Raw genomic sequence first — 11,667 nt, 5'->3', positions numbered from 1 at the left:
CAACAACAGGTCTTAAGATGGACACAAAAGCCCAAAACTACATCCACAAATGGCTGGGCCTTCACAGTCTTTCACTGAAATCCATCCGCTTGGGCTATGACCAGAGAAGATGTGGCTTGTACGTGGCTGAGAGACTCACCCGAGCTATCAGTCCAAAACCCCAAGGCCCAGATCACACAGGATGAAACAGACAGTGACCTGTGCCATCAATCAACTGCAAAACCCCAGTGGGCTCATTTAGAAACATGGCGGGGCTGAAATTTACTTACACGAACATTTTTGTTAATGAAAACAAACTTGACGGGACCATGGGGTGATGCAGATGTTGAGTGGTTGAACTAAAGACATTGTACATGTAAATGTGTAAAGAGCGATCACTCAGAATATTTAGTAAGTATAAATATAGTATTGATACCTCACCACATTTTTTTTATTCTGTCCTTCCACATTACCGTGAGATACATCCAGCATTGCTATTTGTGGCTTGACCTGAAGGATATTGGTTCCATGACCGCTTGTAAAATCAAATATTAAATCAAATTCGTTGAAAATTTTTCTTTTCTGAGTCAAATTCAAACTGAAAAACCTTTTTTATCAAGGTTATGGTCGTCTTTTTCGACCCTTTTGGGTCTAAACCTAAAAAAAAAGGACACCATTAATAGAGCAGTCCTGTTTTCCAGAGCAGGTTCGCTGTGTAGTATCTGTCATCGTTGTAAAATACACCAGTAAAGTGATGATAGATAGATAGATGTTAGATAGATAGATCTTTAGGGGCTTAGAAAGCCAGAAGCTGATACCCCAGAGAGTCTAGATACTGATGGTGGTGTCAGGAACCTGAATACCAAACCGAGGAGTCTTGCAGGAGGAGAAACCAGGAGCCGAGCAAGAGGGAGACTGGAGAGCGGGGACTAGGAGGCTAAGAAGAGAGACAGTTTAAACAGGATGTCATTCTGTGATTGGTCGTGAAATTAAGGCCACTTCTGATTGGTTATCGTAAAAGTAAACACCTCTACAGCTGTTTTAGAAAGAGAGAGAAATAGGATTGAGTTTAGAAGTCTTCCTGCTGAATTTATTCTGAGCTCCATTATACAAAAAAAAGGAACTGGATTGCCTATTCCTTGTACAATCTAAATGTTGACTTTCCCATAGTATTCCTTGTTAATTTAATGGAATTGACACTAACTGTATAAAAAATGCAATACTGTAAACTGTCAAAGTAGCAGGAATGTTACCCCATACCCATGTCCTCTGGTTGAGGATGTGACCAAGAACGTAGACTGTAAATTACACACATACACGTATTCCCCAAACATGTCACATACGGTATATGCCCGGCTCACTGCAGTTATTACAGGCTCAGCTTATTGGGAAACTGCTGCATTATGGGCCTGGGCTAACAAATCGCTATGCTCTTGTAATTGGATTACAGCTGCAGCAAGCTCCCATTGCTGAGACCTGTGGTGTGTGTGTGTGTGTGTGTGTGTGCGTGTGCGTGTGTGTGTGTGTGTGTGTGTGTGTTGTGTGGGGTGTGTGTGTGTGGGGTGTGTGTGTGTGTACAAACCAAAAAACTGCCACATTGGTGTTATTGACCCTATTTTCCACAGTCAGAAAATCTGTCATCACTACAAACTCCAACTATTCTATTCATAATTCTTATGTTTAACAAGACCTTTTGGAGGAGTATTTTTGGTTTAATTAATTACTTGAATAGTATAGCCTTGGTACTGTGTGTGCTTTTTTTTTCTTGCCGTTCCTTTGCGGCTGGAGCTTTTAAAAAACTTGTCGAACACGAGGAATGCTGTTTGCCCGGGAAAGACGACCCTCGCTGTCGACTGCCGATGGATTTTTTGCGACCGTGAGACCATGTGGACTTGCGTGGTCGAGCTTGACACTACCCCAACCCCTTTAGAATTGGGTAATACCACACCACTCGGGGCCAGTTTAGTATTACCGGGGTTCAGGGAGTGTCTGGCTGCAGACCTCCACTGGAGTCTATTCCGTTGCAGGCTCCACTGTACTACAAAAAGAACTCCTCCAGGGTAGTCCTTTGTCGTGATTGATATATTGAAATACCTAACTAATCAACATTGCATGTGCTAACCGACTAAATTCCGTTAATGTAGTATTTTTGTTGCTGATCTTGTCCACATTACTGTCAGTAAAAAGATATTTTGGCAAAATGCATTAAACTCAGCAACATTGTCAGAAAAATAAAAACTTCCCTTGTTGCGCCATTTGTAATTTTTTCTTTTCTTCTTCCTATTTCATGAGCTTCAACTTTTTCTTGAAGATTTTTATCATGTAAAAACTATTGTGTGCCTTACAGTAGATGGTCCCACTTTATATAGGTGCGCTATGTATATAATTTGGGTTTTGCTTGTGTTTTTAAATTTCGATTTGTATTTTGAACCAACATAATTTGCACCTGATGGGTTTCGTCCAACTTCTTCCACATGTCTTCCCTGTAATTGTATTTTATTTATTTGAACAGGACGTGCACAAAAAACAATTGATAGATGTTTTGTGCCAGGTTGTAGCAAATTGCTATTTCTGCCCGCATTCCCGGGCAGGTAGATGGCATAATTAAAATAGACAAAGTATTTACAGACATTGTTGTCCCCTACTACCCTCCCCCCCCCCCCCCCCCCTAGAACACACAGTATGTCTCTTGTCTTCATCAGGCTGCACACCCCAGAGCACAACACACGGTATATATCGGTATACAGCTTACTAGTTTAGAAGTTGACGGGTGTTTATGTAACTTCCAAGTCGGAAACCATATTTACCATAGTTCAGAAAGCACCTGAAGACACTTCAGAAACTAGTCATCGACGGCAAAATGGCCTGTATGAGTAACATTCAGTAATGTGTGTCATTTATATATTAATAGGGTAGCAATCTTAACAACAAATGCAAAAATCATGCATTTAACATTTGGAATAGGCTGATCATTTACATTAATACATGCAAAGTGAATTATATTAAAGGGATACAAAAGGATTTGAAGCGATAGTATTGCATAATGACTGTATGGTGCCTTGACATACTATAATAATATATTTATTCTACGCCTAGCATGGATTGTTATTATTTAATCTGCTATGGATGGATGTTAAAGACAACAAACCGTGTAAATGTGTGCAGTATACATGCATTTGTGTCTAGGATGTGTTAAATAATTGAAGCATAAGATTTTGTATTTATGGAATTTGTTTATAATTAATTTCAATCATTTTGAACATCGTGCCGAGAAGTACATGACCTTATTATCTATCATTTTAATTATGAATGATGAATGCATGGACTGCATATGTATATATTTTTTATTTTAATGTTTTACATGTTCAAAAACTTCTACTACACCACATTATGACCTCAGGTGTGGGAGGTTATTTCCTCCCCTGACCTGCTTGACAGCGGTGTTCAATAGGAGTCTGCACAGGAGAGCACTCCGCAGCTGATCCGCTGTCAGGGAACATGTAGGCTCGGACCCAAAGCAGAGCTGAGGATTTATTAACCAAAACAAAAAGCGTCCAGAGGTTGGCAGGCAAAAAACAACTTACAACAAAAGTAATCCAAAGGCAAGCAGGCGAAGCGAGAGCAAGACACAGAACCCAAGAAGAAGACATCCACCGACACGACAAGACCCGACTACCAACGCTCCGAGGAGAGACAAGCAGCGCAGAGACCAAATGCACAGGGTAACGAGGTTGAAACCAGGAACAGGTGGAACCACATCGCAGGGCACCAATCAGACAGGGGGACAACACAAGGCAGGAAGTGAAACAAGACAGCACAGGAGAAAACACCATTTAGCATACAAAATCAGAAGCAAACCCCCCCCCCCCCCCCCCCCCCCCCCCTCTCTCTGGGTTAGGGTTAGGTTAGAACGCAGTGCCCTGGATGGCGCTGCAATGGGCACGGGCACAAGGGGACCACCGTGTAAAAAACACTTAAAACCTCCTTAAAAACCTGGTTCGGGTCTAAAAGCTGTTTAAAAGAAGGCCAAATGCTCAGAGCAGGGCCAAGGACCACAGGACAGGACGGACAGCGGGGACATGAACTTTAAATAAAGGTCTCCCCACTCCTGCTTGCTCCTCTCCCCGAGACACTACCACATGATTATGATACATAAAATTACAATAATTAAATATACAATTACACTGTACATGAGAAAGGAAAAGGGGAGGGGGAGTTTATTAAGATAAATAAAATATATAGAAGAGAGTAGATTTGTGTTGATAATAAATACCCGTGTCCAGTCTAAAAGAAATTCTATTAAAATATATTAAAATCATTTTTCGACATAAATTACTTTGGAAACCACATTAAAAAAGTACTAAAAACTGTTGAATTACTTGCCCCTAAGGATAAAAGTAGGGTCTCTCTCTGACTGCAGAATTATTTTAGCACACTCTTTTATTCATTGGGGCATTTTGATGACATCATCATTGAGAGACAGCTGTAACCGCCCTTGACAGTGAGTCACCCGCACAATCCACAATACACGGCCACCAACGCAGTCATTTAGTTAGGGAGGGGGGGCCTCCAGATCTGAGCTCACTGCAGTCTCATTCCAGGGCAACTGTTTAAGTGACACACACACCACACACACAAACGCATGCACCACATGGTAAACTATCTGCAGAAAATATACCACCTTAAATAATGTTTGGTTAAAAATGTAATGCTGTTCATTTAAAGTACTCATTATATTACTTTTCAGTTCATAATTGCATTTAGTGGTTTGTACCAATAGTTTCCATGGTTTTAATTTTCAAAAACACCATATTTTTGTTATACTGCTCATTGCTGCAGATCCGTTTTCAGCCTGGTTGTTCAGGTCCTGTTTTAGCTCCAGAGTGAGACCTCTCCCCTCTGTTCCATCTTTGGAAGATGTAGAGCGTATGGTCCCATGACCTATGTTGAGTTAAGGCTCTATACCATGGCATATGGGTCAGAATCAACTTAGATGCAAAAGGAAAATAATAAAATAACCCTATTCTGCATGTGGCCCAAGAAGTGCATACATTATCTTTCATTTGTTTAAATGTGTGTGATGGTTGTTTGATATGTCTTTTACATTGTTACGAGAGACAGAGAGGGAGAATAAATCTTCAGAAGACATCTGTACGATGCATTGCCATGATTTCATTGGACAATTGTATTTACACACACCCACACATACACACATCCATTATGGACAATGCTGTCAATACAGTCCACTTCCCTGAAATCTGTATTTATTTTTACCATGTCGATTTTAATTTCCCATTATGCAGAGGAGAGCAGCTAATTGGCGATGTGAGTTTCCTGTCAAACCGCCCGGATTGGCTGAGGCTGTCGCATTAAAGACCTCTGTTTTCATCCGATGCTGCTAAACACCGTGCCTTTAATTGAGTATTGATTTCCCTGTACAGTTCTCGTTGAAAAATGGCATGCTGCTCAAGCATGTGACGATATTTGTGTCTATAGATAACCGCCAACTCCTTTCCAGAGAAAATAAGGCATCTTTTTGAGATTTCTTGATTGTCATTAAATGGGGATTCCAGTTTATTTCAACCTGGTGTATTTTTTGCTTTCTTCCCTGTATTGTGAGATTCTGCAACCGTCTATACTTGCACACTTCAACACACTTAGTTGTAAATGATGTAGTATATGCACTGACGCACTGAAGTAGCCGGATGACCCCTTAAAACGGTCAAACGTTCAGTGTTTGGAACGATGGACCCAATGCACACTAAACCTGTGCCATCTTGACTACAAGGCAGAAAGGGGAGGGACCAGGGACGTCGTCCGGCAGCTGTTGGACAAACGCGTCACGTGGGTCTGGCTTCTTCAGATTTCACAACCAGGCTTAATAGCGCCATATGGCGGCTTGTTTGGAATACGATCTCAAATTTTAAGCGAGAATTAGCCCGTGCAGTTGTTGAATCTGTCTGTTTTTTTGATCTACAAAGGTCGATTAATCGATTTTCGTCGATTTTGAGAGCGGTGACTGTTTTAACATAAGTGTTCATTTGGACATACTAACCATCACAGTGGGCACTGCAGGATTTAGTCAGTGCACATTAGCATGACTACTGTTTTTTTAAGGACCCCTTGACTGAAAGAGCAGGGACCCCTACTATATAAATGTATTGTAGAAAATGAAGGTGCATATTTAGGTGCTGTGGCAGGATTGGGAAGTATCCAGGACTCAGCCAAAGAATGCGAACATCGACAACTTCTCAGCCCCTCTCCCCCCTTTCTTCTAAAGCCAAAACGTCTCCTACCCCTCCCCCCACAAGGGAGAATTAATGCATATGCGTAAGCAGTGATCGACATGCTGTTAGACACCCCCCGGCCATGATTGGTGCATTTGAACAAGAGCGCTGATTTTTTGCAAATCGTGGTGCTGGAGGAGCGGATTTTTTCTTTTTTTTATTACCTGTCTATGCAGTTCTACTCAAACATAGGGTCAGTTTCAGTAAATGTAACAGAAAGCTAGTGTTAAATCTCACCTACTGCACCTTTAAACTGGGCCTACATTACCTGTAGGGGCGGCCTAAAGCCTTTTTACATACCTTTTGTGCATGGAATCTAAGCTTTTCAAATCCTAATAACATGCTTTAATAAAACTGTTTCCCTTTAAAAACACATTGTGCCCACAGTAAATCCTCAGTTAACTGCTCTGTAAGCCTATCCACAGTGGCATTTATATGTTGATAATATAGGTCTTTTTGAAAGACTTTTTAATTTCATATGATTGCCTTACCAGGATATGAGCTTTTAGCTAGATGCTCTGTAAAATGGAATCGGTTCGCGCTTCTCTTTATGTAACTATATCTATCATTATGGTCCCTGTCAACTAAACTAAATACCATTATTCTGTAGTTGTGGTGACTCTATATATCACTTTGGTCAGACAGATAATCAAAATAAAAAAAAAACATGCACCCCAATGCGTTTTCTAGTATTCCATCCTGAAAAAGTCTGATATGGGTTCCACTACAAAAACAGATTTGTTATAAAGCACATAGAGGCCAACACCTTCTGTTTTATGTTTGCACACCAATTGATAAATTATTTTTCATTCTATTTACAATCATAAGTACAGAATCACAGATTTACGGGACTTAAAATTCAATAAATTGGTCCTTTCTTTCTTTAAATGAAATGAAAATTTTTTTTGAAGTCCTCCACTGGTTGTTTTAGAGTTTCATGGGCCCAGTCTAGATTCTTATACAGGACATAAAAAAAAAACATCTCCTCGCCTTTCAGATTCAGCCGTACAATCAAGAATGAAAAAAACTGAACATTGAAATTGGAGAAAGAAGGGTTTTTTTTTTTCTCATCAAGTGGCGATTTGTTCCAGTCGCAGCTGACATGGGGGGGGGGGGGGGGGGGGAGGGAGGTTGGGTGGCACTGCTCACGTAACGAACACATCAGTCATCATGTGAATAAATCACTTTAGTGCACGGGCCACAGTCGCGAAGACAGCACCTGGTGGAAAGAGATGCAGTCTGGAGCAAGATGTTCTAACAGCTTTGGCTTTTATCACCTGCAGCATTAGTAGAATTATTCTACAGAACATACAGAATCACCAGAATTGGCTCTGTCTGTCTGTTATTTATACCAACTCATTTAACCAACCTACACTTGAGTGGAGCGCAAGCTTCCAATTGATCTGACAACTATGTGTATTCAAACTTAACAAAGTTGGACATCATCTACACTGCTTCATTGTCTGATTTCAAATCTATATATCTTACTGCAGGTTATAATTGACCATAAGTTTCATTTTTGCTTAAGTAGAGTGAAAACATTTAAATCCAAGCAAGAAGAACACCAACACTTTGTAAAATGTAGTTGAACAGGTCATAATGTGTGTATATGATATCGTATGTAGTATTTCCCCTTGTGGGACTACTAAGATACATAACCATTGATGTACTGCAATGTAATTGAACTTTTTTGAGAAGAAAACTGTATGGTGGACATTTCACTAATTGTATGTAAAGGCTCATTAATACCTGAAATCATTTCTACCAACCTGGAGCTGTAATACACAGTGTTGGGCAGGATACTTTAAAAATAGTACTTCCCAAAAGTACTAAATAGTAACTCATTACAAATTCTAAAGTACTAGTTACTTCAGAAGTACTATTGTGTTACTTCAAGTAAATATTTAAATTGCTCAAATGTGACCCCCCCACTCCCCCCCCCCCCCCCTCTTTAACAGAACTAAAATACATGTGAATGTTCATTATGCATGATAAATCGATATTATTATGAATGGACACTTATTACAATACATTGTTGTGGAAGATTTAATAGTATTCCCGTCTCTAATAGTCCACTTAACAATACCACTTGTGTACAAAGGCTCAGGGCTCAGTGTCTTGCCTAAGACACCTCGACATGGGACTGCAGGGCCAGGATCGAACCGCCAACCTTCCGATTGTGCAGACGACCGCTCTAATCCATAGACCATCCCATATGCATCAATTGCAACCAACAAAGTCCTACCCTAATAAGCTGCCATGCCTGCAGCTCCACTACCAGACATTGGTTGGGTAGTAACAAGGCATTACATGTTCTGATTGTCTCGTAACTGGTAAGGGATCATAGCATTAATAAAATGTGTTAATAGTTCATGTGCAGCATCTACAAACTCCACGGGGTCATCCAGGCATACTGAAGTAGCGAACCGTTGGGACACACATGACGTCACATTAGCATACTCTTCTTCTAAAAGCAACAAATTACACGCAAAGGCTCTGCCGCAGATTTGGTTTCTAAATAAAGTTCAATTTGGTAGTTTAGTGAACAGTATATTATGGGTTGATACGGCAATATGTGCAGTTGCTAGTTACAATTTATACAAGTTAATTGTGATTGTAATTGTGAGATTTCTCCTTCACACTCCATTGCAACGTGTCCCAAATTACATTCTTATAAATTCTAATGAGAGTCTGGCAATTATGCTGGCTTTTGCTTTATTTTATTTTATTTTTTTGTTATAATTATTCCCATATTAACTTCTAGTAAGGCGCCCATTGTATCACATTAGACCAAACTAGAAACAAAGTTCTGCGAAGTAACCGGCTCATTATACCCTTTTATTTTGAAATTGTGAGCTTACTTCCCTTCCTTGGCCCTCCATTGCAATGTTCTCTTTTACATTCTAATAATAAAACAGGGATTTAAGCATGTTCTAGCAGCTTTCGTTACATAAGTTGCATTAAATGGTCTACAATGTCTTAACTGGAATTGGAGCAGAGCATAGATTAAGCATGTTTGTCTGATGTATATATAATATATTATGTATAATATTGGATGTTCTCGGGACTCCTGAACGTAGGTGGACATTAGACGGTACAGTTTCCCATTAATGAGCAACAAATGGCACTGTAGAAAATACTACTCTAGTGTGAAACTAATATGCCAACATTTTTTTTATATATACAGCCCCTCTGTGTTTCTCTGAATTGTATTAAAGGCAATAATATGGCATTATGCAGCATCATTTTGGTTGATGTTGTCTGCATGCATGCCTGTGTTCATTTACTTTCTAAAGTACCACGTTGTTTCTGATTTGGTCTATTTAAACAATTATCGGCTTATTACATCTTATTGGATGTCGTGCGTTTTTTAATTACAGCATAATTTAGGTACTGTGTCTAAGAAGACTATAACTGTTTTAACCTTCTCATGAACACCACATTATTTCTATTATTCAAGTATTATTTATTATTACGTCTTGTACATTACAAGACGTAACATAACAAATACTTTGTATAATATTACAGTCCCTGACAAAAGTCTTGTCGCTTATCTATTAGTAGAACACCTGCTATAACCTGATTTTTAATTAATCAATTGGTGTAAGAAATAGCTCATATGAAAAGCTAAAACCCTCCAAATGATGTTCAATGCACTGAAATAAATTAATTTCACTGAAAAAAGATTATCATTTAACAAGACAGAAAGGTCAATTTGGGCAAGACAAATTTTTGTCGCCGATACAGAAATTGAACAAATTTACTACAAATACTAAAATATGTCAGCAATTAAATAGTGGTGCGTGAGATCAAATGTAATATCGTATGACTTCCTGAGCTTGAAGGACTGACCCATGCGGTTTGGCAAGGATTCAGACCAGTGTTGATGAAGTCATCAGGAATAGCTAGGAAAGCTCCCAGAGTTCATCAATATTCTTTGGTTTGGTCTTCCATGCTTCCCTTTCATCCTACCCACATATGCTCCATGATGTTCATTTCTGGTGACTGGGCCGGCCAATCCGGGACCATCTTGATCTTCTTCGCCTTGAGAACTTTGAAGTGGAGATGGAAGTGCGATGGAGCACCATCCTGCTGCAGAATTTGGCCTCTTTTATTTGGGAATATAAGAGGTAGCTAAGATGTCTTGGTATTTGAGACTATTGAGTTTCCTTCCACCCTGCAGATCTCTCGCACACCCCCACATACTGGATGTACCCCCACACCATGATTTTCCTCCGCCCCAAACTTCACTGTTTTCTGGGTGAATCTTGGATCCATGCGGGCTCCAGTATTCTCCTGTGGTGTAATTCAACAGAAGATTCATCTGAAAAATCCACTTTCTTCCACTTCTCCAGCGTCCATCCTTTTAGCAGGCTGTGGGCCTTGGCACATGCCACACGGTTGTTCAATTGTCTTTTGTTTAGTGCTGGCTTCTGGGCATTGATTCAACCATGGAGGCCATTTGGAGACAGAATCAGACAAACTGTTCTGGTTGACACAGGGACTTTAGGGGACCAGGTGTCGAGGAGCTCTGCTGCAGTGGAAAATGGGCTGGCCTTGGATTTTCGAGCCAACAAACGGTCCTCTCGAGCAGTTGTCTTGCGGGGTCTGCCTGACCTGGGCTTGTCAAAAACATCTCCAGTGTCTTCAAATGTTTTTTTTAATCCTCTGTACTTGACGCTGAGACACATTGAAGTGTCTGCCACATCACCGTGGATCTGGTCTTCAGCTTCTTAATTCTCAAACTTTAGTCTAAAGGTGAATCTTAGGCCTGTTTGCAGATTCTAGTTGTCAGTTGATGTGAAGGTCTAGTGTTCTGGGTGTTTTTTTATACACACCTGAGACCTGATTGATCATTATTAGTCCATGGTGAAGCTCATATGACAAGGAGACAACACTTATGTCTCTGCAAAAATTGACTCAATGGGCTTTAATTTAATTTTGTATCTGTTTATTAATCCCCAATGGGAAATTACAATTTACACTCTGTGTCCACACTTGTTAGTAGTCCACACACAGTCCTGAGCTACACACACACGTTCAGGATCTATACTGCACTAATGGAGAGATGTCGAGTGAGTGGCTTGCCAGCCGAACCAGCGCCCTGTGCGGTTGTGGGGGGGTACGGTGCCTTGCTCAACAGCACCTGCAGGCCAGGGGTGAAGTTGGCATCTCCAGCCCCCAACCCACACTCCCTTCTTTTGGTCCATGTGGGGACTTGAACCAGTGACCCTCCGTTTCCCAACCCAACTCCCTGTGGCCTGAGCTACTGCCACCTCAAGCTGTGAATATTAGAATACTTTTTGACAGTTTTGTTTTGCACTGAAACATTATTACAAAAGCTGTTGGGATTAAAATGAGCCATTTCTTGTAAATCAATCTTGATTAGAAATATATTTCA

This window comes from Etheostoma spectabile, unplaced genomic scaffold (assembly GCF_008692095.1).
Source record: "Etheostoma spectabile isolate EspeVRDwgs_2016 unplaced genomic scaffold, UIUC_Espe_1.0 scaffold379, whole genome shotgun sequence".
In the NCBI taxonomy this organism is placed as follows: Eukaryota; Metazoa; Chordata; class Actinopteri; order Perciformes; family Percidae; genus Etheostoma; species Etheostoma spectabile.
Note: the sequence above shows the minus strand (reverse complement) of the source record.